At 38.9% G+C, this 17,205-nt stretch overlaps 1 protein-coding gene and 1 long non-coding RNA gene across 2 annotated transcripts in view; one reads left to right on the top strand and one right to left on the bottom strand.

Annotated features, from left to right (window-relative positions):
* Nucleotides 1-12,232, bottom strand: part of side (sidestep) — a 68,690-nt gene extending 56,458 nt beyond the window's left edge. Inside the window, 1 exon segment of the mRNA XM_068301468.1 lies at nucleotides 10,702-12,232. The gene's annotated coding sequence lies outside the window, so the exon portion shown is untranslated.
* LOC137585638 (uncharacterized) overlaps nucleotides 1-17,205 on the top strand; it is a 97,661-nt gene that overhangs the window by 2,202 nt on the left and 78,254 nt on the right. The window lies entirely within an intron of this gene.

The following is a 17,205-nucleotide window of genomic DNA, read 5'->3' as shown; positions in this document are numbered from 1 at the left end:
AGTTAGTTGCCCAATAAAATCAACTGCAAGCGCGTGACACAAATCGTTCAAAATGACCGAGTTTCATTTTGTCGTTTGTTGTTTGCCTTTTTTTAAATCAATTAAAAATTTACATTTCATTCACGCAATGAATAATTTGCATAATAGTTACACATAACCTTAAACACAGACCAACATACGCACACGAACACATACACTGCTAGCATAATTAAATGTTAAATTTATGCAGCAATAAAAAAAATATGTATGTAAAAACTTTCATATGCCTCGCATTTTATAAACAATTTCCAATTAATTACAATGTGGGCTTAAATAACGCATTTTAAATTCTCATCTCGTTGGTTGTTGTCGTTGTTGCCGCTGGTGCTGCTGCTGCCCCGTGTTGCATATGTGGTGCCACACGGTGCATTATGTATTAACAATGATTATTGCATATATTTTGGCTCATTTAAAATTTCATAAATTAATTTCGAAGCAATTTGTCTTTTTTTCCTGCAACCCACTCTTATATTTTATTAGTTGATTGTTTTTAACCTGCCACACTTTAAATTTATTTGCGCAATTTTATTTAAAGTTAGTATATAAAAATTTAAATACTCTTTAAATATAATTAAGTATTTCAGTTGGTCTTTAATTGGTTGAAATTTAGTTTAGACTGATAAATATTTTAGTTAATGAGACCCCAGAAGATGATTAAGAAAGAACTTCCACTTCTAATTCTGTAAATAGCCACCAAGCTTAAAGTATCTTGTTAAGGATTCAGGTGTAAGAGGTCAGTTTCTGTTAGGTAAAAACAATTACGACCAGCAAAGACAAAACTTAAATGTCTTTTCGTATCTTTTTCAGCTGCTGCTGAAGTTTAAATTTGTTGGTATCCGATGTTGCTTTAAAGTCTTTTCTGTCTAAAATGGATTCCCTCTTATTAGATATATTTAGTGATTTTTACACAGCTTACTAATACTTTATTAGGTATCATGTCTTTCTGCCTCTTCCAGGCATCTTTCCTTGCCTTCTAATGCAGGAGTAGAATATTTAGATATTAACATCAAAAGGAAACTCGTATATTGAAAAGACTTATATCCAGAGACGTTGCCAGGTATTTTACTGCCTTAGGCAAACATTCAAATTGTCGCTTAAATTTGAGTAAAGACTCAAAAGGAAATCTGATCTAATATCAGCTTCTTTTTTCATTTATTTGCTTCTTAGATATTTGGCTCCCCAATCTCTCTCTTTAAGAGATGATAGATGAGTTCCAAGGAAGTACTAAATTTCATTCATTATTTCACAAAATTGAATAAAATTAATGTTTAGTTAATTCAAAACTATTAACTATTGGAACGAAATAAATTTCATGTTAATTATACGAAAAATCATAAGCTGACAAAATTATTTTGTTATTTCGACAAAGAATGACTTTTGGTCGTGTAGGTCGATAACCTTTTACTTTGAACTGGCACAAACATAATTAAGGCATTTTGAGTTAACTTAGACATGATGTAGTCTCTTTTGGCTGCGCTCCTGCAGTTATCTAGGGACAAGGAGAAGCAGGCGGCATGTGGATACAAAATGACGTTATTGTCTGGTTATAATTTTAGATTTTAATGCCCACTGGCAGAGAGCAGACTGAAATTACTGCAGGGAAATTCATTGGAATTTGTAAAAGCAACTGTTGAAATTCCAGTTTCTGCCCTTTGAGTATGGTTGATGTTGTTGTTGCTGTGGTTGCTAAAAAATTTCAAAGTTTTTCTTTGAAGAATTACTTTTGACTGAGCAAATGAGATTGAGAACAATTTTAGAAATTGTCAAGGCGGACAATATTATTATTGTATTTTGTTTTCGACATTCAACAATCAAGAGCAGATCCGAAAAAACAGAAGTAGAAAATGTAAAACAAACAAACAAATACAGCGGGAGCAGAGGGAAAGAGAGCAATGGATGAAATCACTACTCATTGAATAACTGAAATGAAATAATATTGGAATAAATCAGAATCAGCATAAGCCACAAATCGTATCTACGAGTTACAGGCAGACAGCCAGCCAGACAACACATATCAGACAACAGACAGGAGCATCTCTTGTCATGGTCTTTACATGGATTTAAGCTGAACTGAAGGTGTGCGCATTGTATTTTACATAATGGAATTTCAAATTTAATCAAAAACAACGAACGAAAGGGAACAAACAACACGGAAAACTGGGTATCCATCGAAATGGGAACATGGACTCCATGGGCATATGGTTTATCATTGGAACATAGTAAAAAACTTTGCTTTGAATACAATTTATTTATGCTTCTACTTTTAGTTTTTTTTTTGAGTAAGTTTTACTACTACACATTTGTATGAAATTAGTGCTCGACCGTCATCTAAAAGGTGCTAAAGTAGGGAAAGTGAATAGGGTAGCAAATAAACTGAAAAGCGAAACGTTTTATTTTATGCAAGATACCATTATCAAATAGCTAAATATAAGATTCCTATGAAGAGAAAGCAGGCCAATGTATATATAACGATGTCTATATATAGACAATGCTGATACATGTGACTGATTTGAAATGCCTAGAATATATTACGCTATAAGGTGGCAGTTTGCTTTGCGGTTCTTTCTTCCGTTTTATTCTTTTGCCTTAAATTGGCATTGAGTTATAGCTAGTCCAGTCTTCTCTCCACCTCCAACTGACACCTACACACCTCTCTCACTCTCTATTTCTCTCTGTCTGTCTTTATCTCACTCACTTTTAATGCTTTTAAAATCCCACTCGTATTTACTTTTCTTCTTTAAAACACGTAAAAACCGCAAAAGAAGCAAAGAAAACAAAGCTGCTGCCTTTTTGGACTTGACCACAGTTATGAAAAAATGATTTATGTTTATTTTAGCTACCTACGATATGGCAAAAACTCGTAAATACCATATCATTAAAAAAAGAAAATGGAAGCAAAAAAACCTCTATTCTCAACCGAAACAATTTAATTGTTGCTGCGGACAGTAAGAAGGGAAAAAAAGAAAATGTTAATAAATGTCAAGAATATTTCCACTTAACTGACAAAATGAGCAACGAGCTTCAAGTTGACACACATACACACACACACACACAAGCTGGCCACAGAGAGTCGCCTCTTCTCGTTTCGTCTCGGCCTCATCATCGGCCTCATCATCGGCATAATCAGCGTAAAGTGGAAAGCCAAAGCGTTGAAGGAGCAGGTGGGGTAACAATTTATTTTTCTCATCTCTTTTTTATAATTTGACATAATTTATGAGTTTTCAATTTATCATATTTTTTGTCGACAAAAATGGAGAAATATTCTACTGCCGAGGGTTGCAATCCACATTGTTGCATTGCCACAATTTGTGTCGCCTTTCACTTTTGCCAAATGTCAAATGTCACTGGATGGATTTGCGCCCTACCCTCAACTGTCCCCACCCGTTCCGTAACTAAAATTGCATGTGAACGACAGATGTTGCGGCTCCCACGCTCACACCACACCCCTTTTTGAGCCCCGAAAATAAAAGCTCAGACTGAAAGAAAGAAAGAAAAAGCCCACCAAATATATTCCTCACTTGTCATCAATGAAGATGTTTGCACCCCACCACCCCCTCTCTTCATCTGCAGCCTGATTTTACTTTGCCTGTCATGGGCATGTTCTCATTCATGTTGTTCTTGTCATTAAAGTCGTAAGCACTGTCACGTAGCTGTCAATTTACAAAAATCGCATTAGCCATAACACACACACACAGACACATTTACATACATATGTGCGAGTGTGTGTGTATTTATGACAACTGTCTTGTGGGGTCGACTTTGACTTGACTGCCTCTCTCTCACATCATTGGGAATTTAGTATCTTGAGATTAACAAGTCGTAAAACCCAAAACTCAGCTGTGCCAGCAAGTACATAGTTGTTAGTACAGTTGAGAGGAGAAGAGAAGGCGGCTAGTGTTAAATGGGCGTTTGGATATGGAGGGGGAGGTCGTTGGTGACTCAGATAAGACGACGCACTTGCGGGGCTGCACATAATTAGCGTTGCCCACTTAACTTAACCAGCAGCCAGCCAGCCAGAAGTTGCTTCCAACTACTCCTTCTACCATTGGCTGCCGCCGCCAAACCATTCCAAGAGAATGTCAACGTAAATTTGCATTTTTAAGGCGCATAAAATTCCAAGAGAAGCCAGGCGGAGGCGGTTGGCCCGAGGGCGTGCAGCTTATCTAAGCCTCGAGCAAAAGGTAGCACAAAAAATGCAAAACATGCGCAACAGGAAATGGAAATGGAACACAGAGGACTCTCACAATACTCTTAGACTTTTTGGCCGTAAGGATTAAACACTTTAAAGCCGCTTAAATATGCCAAAATATTTCCTAGAACAAAATATCAAACGTAACAAAATGCCAAAAATAATGCGGCTTCTTTCTTCTAAAAAGGTGTAAAGGACCTTTTTTTGTGACTATTTAAATTCTTTGGTTTAGAGAAATTTATGAATTTCAAGCTTTATATACAGTCTGGCCTTTAGATCTGTTTAGTACTTCTCCACCCCAAAAAAATAAAAAACACATTTAAAATAAAATCAATTACACAAACAGAAAGCAATTCCATTGGCACACTCCCTCTTTTTCTCTCCCCCTTATACCTCTCATTCACTCAATCATTTACATAAAATTTCATTTCAACAAGCAAATTCCAAAAGGCTTTTCATTTTTAATACAGAGCCGCCACTCTCACTCGGTCTCTCTGATGTCCCAAGCGAGACGAAGCAGCACATTTCACAATCCATCCAAATGTGGTTGTGCGTGTATGCGAGTGTGTGTGTGTGTGAGTGTGTATACGTTTAATGCGTTTATGCATACGCCATGAAACTTCATTATAAAATGCTTGAATATTTCTGCGCGAATCGAATTGAACACGTTTCAGGCAAATTGAAACTCGACTAACCAAAAAATATTAGCATACTTTTCTGCAAAATGCTGGCGAAAGTTTTGTTTGTGGAACAAATTAACCTTGATACTGCTTGCCCCTTCAAGAGGAGTGATTGCTAGGGCCCGTGTCAAAGTATAGAATAGAAAATTATGCAAATATGGTCTAAGCCAAAATGCGTATATAACAACAGCAATGAATAGCCAGAGAGGGCGGGGCTAGGCGGTACGGGTGGGCGGGTTTGTAAGGTGACAGACTGGCTGTGGCATTTTGTTGAAAAATTTATTAATTTTAAGCAAGACTTTGACGTCGCCAGCTGATAGGCAAAACCTGAACTGAACTTGGTCTGACAAAATCAATATCTCTCTCATTTTGCTGGCTCTTGTTCTTGCTCTTGCTGTTGCTGTTGCTATTTGCATGATTAATGAAGCCACGTAATTGATTACACGGCCACGCCCCTTACTGTGGGAGTTAAAGAGAGGCTGACTGACATACACAAAGGCAAAGTCAACTCAAAATTTCACAACTCAAAGTCGAAGCAGGCGGCAGATAGTACGATGGATACCTACTATGGCTGTGGGCTGATTGATGTGTCTGTAGACATCTCCGTTCAGAGAGTCCCTCTATAATACGACAACGCACGTGCGTGTAGCACATGACAAGATCCCCCCCACACACACATATACACACATACAGCCCTGTTAGGTCAAAGTCTTGGGTTTCGAGCTGCCTGTCATTGGCTGCGGATTGGCATTGTCAACGATGCAGCAAGGATGATGACGATGCTGATGCGCCTGATGCAGGGTCCTTTCAAAAGCTGCATCAGGCACAGACAGCGAGAGAGAGAGCGAGAAATAGGGGAGACGGGCATTCAAGCTCCCTTTTATTTATGCGTAATTTCTATGCACATGCAGGGGCTGAGCTTAGCTTCTCTTTCATCATCATGGGCTCCAAAACAGCCGAATGCCAAAAGCAAGGCAGGAAAGGCGGGCAGGCATTTAGTAGGTAGTAGTCAAAGGATGGCAACCAGCCACTTCAGCACACATACGAGGCTTGAAGATCAGGACAAAAGCTCTTCAAATGCCGCCAATGCTTGTGGTTGTGCCCTTGCCCTGCCTTTACGTAATTTAAGGTTGTGTGTTGCTCATACAGGCGAACAATCATCAATCAAAATCAAAAAGCCAAAGTACTTTTGACATTAATTTATTCAAAAGGGATACAAGCAGTTTGTATTCAACATGCATGAAGGAAAAAGAGAGAGAGTGAAAGGGATATATCTATTTGTCCTACTCTACAATTATGACCACTTGCTGCACACACATACACACGCACATAAACAACCCAAATAGTTATTCAATTTCCAATCATTCGTATGCTAAAAAAAAATAAAAATACATTTCATGCTTTTAGGCGGCCTTGCATTGGGTGGCAATGGTTTGGTTGGAAGACCACCACAAAATTTTCTAATTAATATTTATGAATGACAGACAGTTGGCAGCATCCAGCAACAAGCACGCGCTTTGCATAAATCAAAAACAATTGAATAATAAATTCGAATTATGCATTTAATTAAGATTTGCCACAAAAATGTCCATAGAGAAGGCGAAAGACTGAGAAGAGGAGACGGTGACATAGGTCGCTAGAGAGAGAGTGAAAACAAACGATTTTCCAATAGCTTTTTGGAATAATTTCTCTTTTTTCTTTCTATTTTTTCTCATCGATATGGAGGATTTGCCATTGTTCTATGTCATCTATCTATGTATATATCTGAGTGTGAGTGTGAGAGGTGTGTTTGTGTATGTGTGTTTTCGGGTGAGATTTTGATTTCCTTGGCTTGCATCACTCAAAGCCAACCAAAACGAGCGAGCGAACCAACCAAATAGCGAACGAACGAGAACGAATGAACGCAAAAAGCAAGCGAATCAGCCGAAAGGAAAAAAAATGAAGCAAACACCAAGCGAATTCAATCTAAATGCAAATGCTCGCTGTGTGCTTTTTGTTTCAACCTTGGTTGGCCTCCTACTGCTGCCCCCTCCCTCCCTTTACCACCCTCGCCCACTCCCTCCGTCTACATCAATGAAGGGAAAAACCTAACGACAACAACAATGGCACAGCAATTCAGTTAAAATCGGTACACTGAAAGCCAATTAAGCGTTACCTGCCATTAATCGAAGCTACTCCAGAGAAGGTTATTCCAAAAGAAGTTTCGATTTAAAAAACAGACACAGACACAAAACCAGGGGAAAACTGCATCGTCTCTCGATGCTTAATGCAAAAATCACATTTGCCCAACGGGGCAACAGAACTCACATGTCCTTGCCCTGGTTGGCGAATTGTCCTTTATGGCTTCTGCTTTGATGCTACTGTCAATGCTTCTGCTTCTACTGGTTTTGCTGCTTTTTCTGTCTCTTGGCCATGTTAATACATATTACCAATTCAATTGAAAATTTTCTAGCTGCTGCTTGTTGTTCGCTTTTGTTTCAATTGCTTTAAAGGCCAATAAAAATTTACAACATGTGCAGCACCCTGTTTGTGTATGTGTATGTTGGGTTTTCTGTGTGCTGGGCATGTCTCTTCTGCTTAAGTATGTTTGACATGAGATAAGCTCGTTTATCCATGCTCGCTTCATTTACTCCAACAGCCGAGCCGAGCAGCAAATTGATAAATTATTATTATTATTATTATGTTGAGAGAAGCTAGGAGAGAAATGAAAAAAAAAGCACAATTAGCATTATGTGCTAAGAGCCGGCATAACATTATTATGCATTTATCACAACAATTTAGTCGGTAATTGTCAGAAGTTAGATCTAAATCTAGTAACCAGAGACAAAGGCGGCACATCCAGAGCTAAAAACATAATTGAGACATGGCAAACTGAAATTGCGCGACTAAGACTGAGGCTGATACATTCTTGCATTAAATTCTTTTGAGTAAGGTCAATGTGCTGCACACACACACACACACCCCCACACAAATACAAAAATGTATGCATATATGCTAAACACGTGAAACACTTTAAAATCCATTTGAATTACAAATAGGGGAAGCCTAAAGCGGCAATGGCAATGCCAGCAACGATGTGACAAAACGCGAATCGATGCCCACAAATAGAAGATTTCATACCTCCAACCCAACCCTCCACTTCCGCCAATGCCCATACCCACATGGCGCGGAATAGATACAAAATAAATATATTTATCCGATAGTATATAAAAATCCAAACGACGAGGCAGAAACCCATAAATCAGAGGATGAACAAAAAAGTTGAAATTAAATGCAAGCAGTGGCAAAGACGACGCCGTCAATGATGATGACAACGACGGAGACGACTACGGCGAGGATGAAGATGAAGATGAATATAAGGATGAGGATGAGAATGAGTTTGAGGTTTGGCATGGTGATGATGCGGAAGCGTAATTGAACTTTGAGATGTGCAGCGAGTGACTGAAGAGGAGGCGAGAGGTGTGAGAAATCTATGAGGATCCTGAAGCCTAAGAGCCTGGCAGACTCGCTCATTAAACCCAAATGCAATTTACGGCGATAATTTGCAACAATTTGCATGCTACGTGAGAATGCAGGCCGCTGCCTCACTCGATGCTCCACACGGCGGCACTTTGCCCCACATAGTCAGCTACGTGTTCGTAGCTCTTGTTGTTGTGGGAGTCCACTAGGTCTGGGCCATACCATTTAATTGCTGGTGCAGCGTCCCCTTCTCTTCTTTCCCTCCATTGCAAACACAATTTTTGTTAATTGGAAAATGTACATTGGATTCAGTTTCATAAAAACTTATATCCAATAAAAATATATTATTCGTATACGTGACTTCATATGTGTTTAAAGAAGTTTAAAGAAGCAGCTATATAAAGAATTATTTTCGAATCATTTTTATGCACAATCTAGTTGAAGCCACTAAATTTGATAAGAAGGCAAATAAATGTGGGCAAATTATTTCATTAAAATAGACCCAAATAGATTAAAATTGTGCTTAAGAGGTGTTGAGTATAGTAACTCTCATTGCAAAAGTAATATTTATGTATGTATGTACAGTGATTAATCTGCTTAACATAAAGCATCTTACTTACATATATGTATGTATATTCCATATTTAAGTTACCCCTGTTTATTGTTTACTCACTTTTAGCAATAAGAAAGAAGTGCCTGGTTACGGTTTTAAGTAATTCAATGGATGGAATCGCTTGAGTCTGAGTTAATGAATCGTAAATGAAGAAATCTAAATCTAAATTTAAACTTAGCCGGCTTTAATATTTCTTTATATGTATGTTTGTAGACATTTTAATGGGCAAGACATTTCATATAATCCCATTCGATTTGCAATTTAATGAAAAAATCTCAATTTCTAAGTCTACACAAACATATTTGTATATAAATATAGATATTTAGATATTGGTGTCAAATATATCAAAAGTATTTAGTCATTTTCGTCTAGATTTATTTGCTTTAGTAGTTTCTAACTCTTTTATTTGTTTTTATTTTCATTTTCATTTTTGTCTGCTGTGCGGCAAAGAATTTATTATGCATAAAATTGCAACAGAAAGTCTAATAAAATATGTATTGAAAGTTTTATTGTTTGCCAGCACACCCATACAGACACACACACACACTGCAAGTGGTGAAAAGAGGGTGTCAGGGGGCTGTGTGTGTGTATTCATATATGAACTATATTTGCACATATTCGTAGCATACATTTTATGCGACGCCGTCGACGCAGCTGCCGCGTCACTGCTTCAAGCATTTTGTTTAAAATTGAATTTTTTTATGCATTTACCTAAATTTGGTTTATATTTTTTGTTCCTTTTGGTGTTGTTGTTTTTTTTGCGTTTTTCTTTACTGAAAAGCTTCAACTTTATATACGCATTTTTTTCATCGTTTTGTTTCGCTTTGTTTTGTTCATATTTGCAGTTGTATAAAGAGAAAGGGAGAGAAAGAGAGAGAGTGGGAAAAAAGATGTGTTTGTGTGTGCGTATGTGGGTGTAGGTTTTTTCCAGGATTTCTATTTGCTTTAATAGACTATACTCCGGACATGTGTGTGTGTGTGTGTGTGTGTGTGGTGATGAGGTGAGGGGCTTGTATTTGGGCCGACTCTGGCTCGAGCTCGAGTTGGCTTTGCAAATATCCTGCGGCGGTAGCATTTATATGAGTTTATAGCGTATGCCACGGATGAGGGGAGAAGGCGGTGGGAGGGTACAGTGGATTTTGTGATTTGCTTTTTATACTTACTTATACATACCCAACATGCAAACCCCCTACCAACCTACAACTACATACATTCAGATGCCACATATGTACAAGGATGTGTGCTTCTTCTTCTCCTTACGAATTTTTTTCAGAAGTTGTCTACACATAAAAACATAAGTCGCCGAGAGGCGCTTAGGGAAAACTCATCCAAAGATTTGACCGGCTTGTGGTTGGTCTGCCACACACGCACTCAGTCACACATACATACATACAGGCAGACACTCACAATTGTTTCCAAGGTAGTGAGAAAATTGTTTTGGGCGATGAAACAAAACTGTGAAAATGTGTCAACAAAGTCTCAAGTTTGATCAAATCTAGCCACAAGATGTTTACCTTAGTTTCACTAAGGAAAAATCGAATTCCTCCACAACCCAAGCCAAACCCACTCAAAATGAAAGATTGTTTTAGTATTTATACATTTTTCGTATATCTAAAATTGAAAATCTGATTGATTCTTGTTGCATCCTTGCATTTAATAGTTAAAAGATGTAATCTTCTGGCTTATAGTTACAAATTAGTGCGACCCCAAGTTGAACTTACCCTGTCGAAAACTGGAAAAAGTTTTCTGTTTTGCTAATCCAAGTAGTTGAAAAAGAAGAAAAAGAACTGGGCAAGGAAGTTTCCAGGCCCTTCTATTCTTTGGTTTTGTTGCTTTAAGTTTTAATTTATGTTTGGTTGGTTTGCTTGGTTTTTTTTTTCTCTATAGTTTTTGTTCTAATGCACTGACCCAGAGACAGAGTCAGAACAATTTTGTATACACTATCTCTGTCTGCCTCTCACTTACTCACTCCCGCACGACGTATATGACAATTGTGATTAATTATTATGGCACGCGACCGCTTTAAGCAGCAACAGTTCGTATCTGGTCCCAATAACTATCTGGCAGATACAGATACAGAGTGAGTGTGTTATAGATACGCTTGACCACTACAAATAAAACCGCAGCATATTACAGTGTCATTAATTTGTTTGGTTATTGTTGATTGAAGATTTTCCTTTTTGCTATAACGCTTCAAGTGCGAAAATTATATCGTATTGTTGTTGCAAGAGATGCTGATGCTGGCAGCAAATTAATTGATGACCAACACGCAATCGTAGTGAATCGAATTCGGTTTTTGTAGGTGGTTAAACTTGTGGGGCCGAATGTGGGGAGGGGGCGGGGGAAGGGCGGAGAAAATGTTAATGAGCCTGCATGACGCATTTAAAATTCCATTTGAATTATTTGCCACACGCTGCTCGTTCACTGACTGAATGTTGTTTGTTATCTTTTATCTTTTTGCTTGTTACAATTTTTTATTTTTCGCAATTCACTTTTCTTTTGCCAGAACACCAAAAGTTGTTGTTGTTGTTGCCGCGCACTTTATTTTTTGTATCAAAAGGGAATTTTTCGCATTTTCCTTTTCTGTTATTTTTTTTTTTTTTTGTGAGGTTTTCTTTTCCTATTGTTGTTGCTGGCAACAATTCTCGTAATCCGCTTTTGCCCTAAATTTTCAATTCTTATTTGATTTTTCTGCAAAGGAGAATTTTCTTTCTTTTTTGCCGATTTTCATCTGCTCCTCGAGTGTTTTGTTTGTTTATTTCTTTCGCGAAATTAAGCAGACCGACTAACTGACTGACTGACTGACTAAATGTCTGCCCCAGGCAGTCAAGTCGACTAATCACACGCGCGCTGAGCAAAAAAAAAAAAGCGAAAAAACCGGCACAAGGCGAAACCCAAGAACCAAGAAGATGTCTATAAATTTTTTTGGCCGGTCCTAGCAGAGTCGATGGGAGGGTTGCGATGTTTGGGTGGGGCTATTGGGGGTATACGCACTTAACTGATGCTTGCCATTTAAAAAGAAAAGGAAAATACACGCACACAGACACACGCAGAAAAGAGTGTCACGCACTTTGGGATGCTTTTAGTTTTGCTTTTTTTGTAGGCTTTGTCTAATTGAAGACATTAGTTGCAAACTTTTTGTTTATAAACATTTCGTTTCTATTGCTGTCCGGAAAGCTGTGCGCGTCGTAAACGTCGAGATAGGTCGTTGCCGTTGTCGTTTTCGAAACGCGCCCGCTCAACGAACCAAACGCAACGAGACACGGATAAGAACTAATTCACAACAAACGCAGCTGCCGCTGCCTGGCTGCTGCTGCTGCTCGGTGCCTGCTGCTGCTGCTGGTGATACAGCAGGAGCGCCTGGCAAAGCTGATGCCTGTCGTTAAATCATTCACCGTTTTGGCCCATTCGTTTGGCATTCGGCTGCCCGAAGCGAAGCCGTGGCAAGCCGAACCGAATGTTCTCTGGTAGTGTAGTTCTCTTGCGCTCTCTCTCTGTCACATTCTCGCTCAGTGTTTATGGGAAATGTTGCTCGTGTTTTTAAGCTTAGCAACATGTTGCTGCCTCACAATGGCGAAGACGTGACCTTTGGCAACTATTTAACTGTTGTTTTGTTTGCAGCCAATTAATGGACAACAGTGTGCGGTTATGTGTGAGTGTTGTCTGTGTGTGTGATTTATTAGGACCTCTCATAAATCTGAGCATACTCGCGTCTCTCTGTGTTAGTCTCTGTTTGGCTATCTCTCTCTAACCTTGTAATTTCATGCATAATTTCCATAAATCTTTTATGCCTGCGTGTAAAAACTTTTGGCATGGCCAATTATGCGCCCAAAACTAGGCACTAATTTGACAGCAAAGTGGCCCCAAAGCCTTTTTTCGCCTTGTTGATTACATAGGGGTCGGTCATTCACCACTAACGCTCGCCGCCCAATGCTCCGTTCCCCGTGTACTTTGGCTTGAAAAGCGTAAGCGGAAGAAGCTATTGACCATAACTAACCACATAATTGAGTTATATCTATTTGGTCAACAGACAGACACACAAACACACACACAATATGTGTACTGGGATTATCGACAGTAAATTGGCCATAAGGCAAACTATTGTCACCTTGTCCCCCATAAGTAAATATACTTATGTATGTGCTGCTAAGAAGATTATCATGGGGATTTTAGTTATATTACTCCCATGTTATGTATATATAGAGCCTGATTAACAAATTGGGTTTCGCTGGTTATTCTGCAATAAATGAAGCCAAAGGGCAGCATTAGAAACAGATTTTCTAAAAATCAACTACATTCTCTGTTAATGTTATGTCGGTAATGCAAATCGTTTAAATTTAAGTAATTATCCCTAGATAAAATTTGTTTCTAAACATCAATAGACATTAGTATTTCAGCAACTTGTTTCCAAGTTGCCAGCTAAATGTTGCTTTCGTCAAGTGTTGCTGGAAATTAATGTTGCCATTGGCAACAAATTGAAAGAGCTACAAATGGGCAGGCACAAAAAAGGGCAACACATATTGTCGTGAATCTGACTACACACAAATGTATATACATTCATACTATATTCATGTAGAAAGTAATTCAGTTGGCAAGCTGTTGCACCTATCCATGTAGACCCCCGTCGCCTGGGGCATTAGCCTTTTAACGCGCTCCCATTGTGTGTTGTTCTTGCCGTTGTTGCAACAAAACCTGCGGGGCAATGCAATGTGACACAACCTTCACACGTTTATGCTTCCACCTGAATGTTACAACGAGAGAAAGTAAAAGAAGAAAAAGTGCGAATAGGATCAAGGATAACATGCCTCTGAGAAGGCAGGGGTGGAAGTTAGTGGTCCAAATGCTTTTAGAATGCAATTTATGGCAACTTGATGATTGAATGGCAAATGGGCTTTTAGCCTATATAAGGAGCCAGCTAATTGAGGTGCTATATGCCATATGTAAACACGTTTTTTCCTTATAAGCACACACACACACACAGACTGTTGTGTGTATGTGCTCATTAAAAACCCGAGACAGCTACGCAGTAGAGCGACATTTGCATAACTTACCCCAATGTGCGTCTAAAAGCCTGCGAAACGTGCCACTGACACACAACTGTCACTCACACACCAGCACACACTCACTCACTCTCACACACACATACAGATATCCATCGAGAAAGAGACCCGACACAAAGCAAAGTCAAAAGTTGCAAATTTTAATGCATCACAAGATTTCAACAACTTTGCACTAACAATCCCAGAAAATCATCATAAGACAACGCCCGCTTAGCTTGACAAAAAGAAAAATCTTCAACTGTCATGTCACGTGGCTCTTCTGTGCCTGCCAGTGGCCCTTCCTGCTGTTTCTACCAATTTGTGGATGGCTCATTAAAAGCGGCTATCACTTTTTGGTTCTACCCTCCGCCTTTGGGTTTCTCCTTTTCGCCTCTAATGAAGTCCTGAAAGTCATGAAAGGGTAGCTATTTTGTGATAGCTGCCGTTAAATTGTCATTTCCCTTTTTTATGCAGCAAACTAAATGATTGACAGCTGGACACTGCGGTTGACTAACTGACTGGGTGACTGTCTGCCTGACTGACTGTGTAAGTGATGAAGTGACGGTTTGACTGGGCACTTGATTTATATGGGTGTCGTTTTTCACTTTAGCTCGATGCTCAATTAAAACTGCCACCAAAAGTCACAAAGTCACCAAGATGAAAGCGAATCCTAGAGCAGAAGCTGACTTCTCGGGATTAACACATCTCTAACCACAGCAACGGCAATGGCAACCCTCATGGCTTATTGCTCTGAGGCTGAGAATGAGGCTTTGTTGTCATATAAATCAAATATAATCAACGCGAAATGCGGCTCGACTTTTTATAGATAGACTTCGATACTAGATGTGGAGAGAGCGATAAGTAAAACGTTGAACTTGGATTGAAACTGGGATGGGGGCATAAATATAAATTACAAACATAAGTACCAGAAGTCGTTAGGTTGTGAAGGGGGAATAGGAGGGTTGGACAACCGCAGGGGAATTCAATTGTGGTCCACAACTATGTGGGAAAGCAGCTTAAGATCAAAATCTCCCTGGGAGAGAGTAAGAGACAAAGTTGCTGGTGCTCGTTTACTTTGTTTGTTTGCCACTTTGATGAAAATATGTTCCTAAAATGATGTCTCTAATGGGGCAACTAAAAGTTGACACCTTTTTTTTTACTTCGTTGTTGTCCTTTTATGAAGGTTGCTTAATTGCAAGTTATTGATGGGCTACATACTACAAACTACATACCTACATACATACGTACCCAGCTATCTATCTACCTAGGTGGGTAGGAAGGTTCCTATAAGAATGTATTACAACAAGTACGTTAGTATAGAGTGTACAGTGTGGGCGTTTACCGGAAAAGAGAGATGCACACAACATAAGAGTTGTAGATGACGATGAGAAGTAGACACTGTCTCATTTGCGGTCAGGTTGGCGTGTCAAAAGCGAACAACATCGGCAGGAGTAGTTGCAGCAGCAGCAGCAACGGCAGCAAACACGTTTGTCAGACCCTTCTCGAGCATATGGTAGCCATTTGCTAAGAGTCTTTCAACAAGGAAATCATGACACATTACACACACGAATTTCTTATACTCTGACTGCGATCCTTTTTAAAAATGTGTTTTAATGTCGGTTTTCAATTGAATAATTTTTACTCCTAAGAATTTTTCTATTTTTACACTTTTAAAGACATCAGTTATTCTATTCCAATATAAATGCTGTTATTTGTTTGATCATTAGTTTTGTGTATTTAATATTGTAGCGTATTAAAAATATTTACTTGCCCCATCCCAATAGTTTGCTCCCAGTTATGGGTTGCTGTCGTTGCCTTTGTTTTCCTGTCAGAGCACACATTTTTTCTCGTTATACCCTTGCAAAAAGGGTATATTAATTTTGGTCAGAAGTATGCAACGCATAGAACGAAGCATCTCCGACCATACAAAGTATATATATTCTTGATCAGCACGACGAGACGTCTGGATCAACGCAAACTCCTCCTAGACCGTAAGAGCTACAGAGCTGAAATTTTGCACGTAGGCTTGTATATACTGCAGGCGTTGTATATCTCGGATTCAGCCGGATCGGACCACTATATCATATAGCTCCCATACAAACCCCAAAGTCACGAACAGTGACTTTTCTCAATAACTTCGTTATTTTCTATGCTATTATCGTGAAACTTAATATTAGAGAGTTTACTACGCCTATAAGCGACTATGCCAAATTTGATCAAGATCGGGTGACTATATAATATAGCTCCCATACAAACGGCCAAGTCACGAACAGTGACTTTCTCAATACCTTCGTTATTTTCTGAGCTATTGTCGTGAAACTTAATATTAGAGAGTTTACTACGCCTATAAGCGACTATGCCAAATTTGATCAAGATCAGGTGACTATATCATATAGCTCCCATAGGAACGATTGGTCGAAAACAGTGACTTTTGTAAATAACTTCGTTACTTTTAACGCGATTGCTTTTAAATTAAACATTTCTTAATTTAATATATATGTTAATGACTGTGCCGAATTTGATAAAGATCGGGTGACTATATCATATAGCTCCCATAGGAACGATCGGTGGAAAACAGTGACTTTGATCAATATCTTCGTTATTTCCTATGATTGTAGGCCTTTCTTTCTCAAGCTTAAGCCTTTTTAGATAAAACGTTCTTCCACATTGATGGCTAATAGGTAAGGATAGAGTTACCAAAAAAGTTGCAAGGCTATACAAACTTTGACGCGGTCGAAGTTAGCCCCGGCCCTCTGGTTTTATTTTTTTTTTCTCACCGCAAAATTGATTTTTATAATATTCAATCTGTTTATAATTAGCCACACCCATAAGGTTCCTCAATTGCTTCGCTCGGCACCGCCCCTGCGCTGGCATTCATCTCAGTGGGCTGCTGTCAGTAACATTTGATGTTATTTGGGGCCAAGAAGAGTGTTCATTAAAACTCGAGACTTTTTCGGTGTTTCCCTTTTGTGCGAATTGAAATTATCAAGTGTAGGTATATCTGTGTGTTTGTGTGTGCGTCTGTGAATGGCATCTGTGAATGCCACCAATTGCGTCTGAGTGCGTCCAATCGACTGCTGATTTAGTTGATGCCTCCTGCTGCTGCAACCTTTTGTGTGGCATTCAGGCTGCACGTAATTATAAATGTCAATGTCAATTGGGTCGCGTTCACGCTGATAATTTCAC

This window comes from Drosophila tropicalis, unplaced genomic scaffold, assembly GCF_018151085.1.
Source record: "Drosophila tropicalis isolate 14030-0801.00 unplaced genomic scaffold, ASM1815108v1 contig_878, whole genome shotgun sequence".
Taxonomy (NCBI): domain Eukaryota; kingdom Metazoa; phylum Arthropoda; class Insecta; order Diptera; family Drosophilidae; genus Drosophila; species Drosophila tropicalis.
The sequence above is the reverse complement of the archived record's forward strand: the minus strand, read 5'-3'. Positions and strand labels throughout refer to the sequence as shown.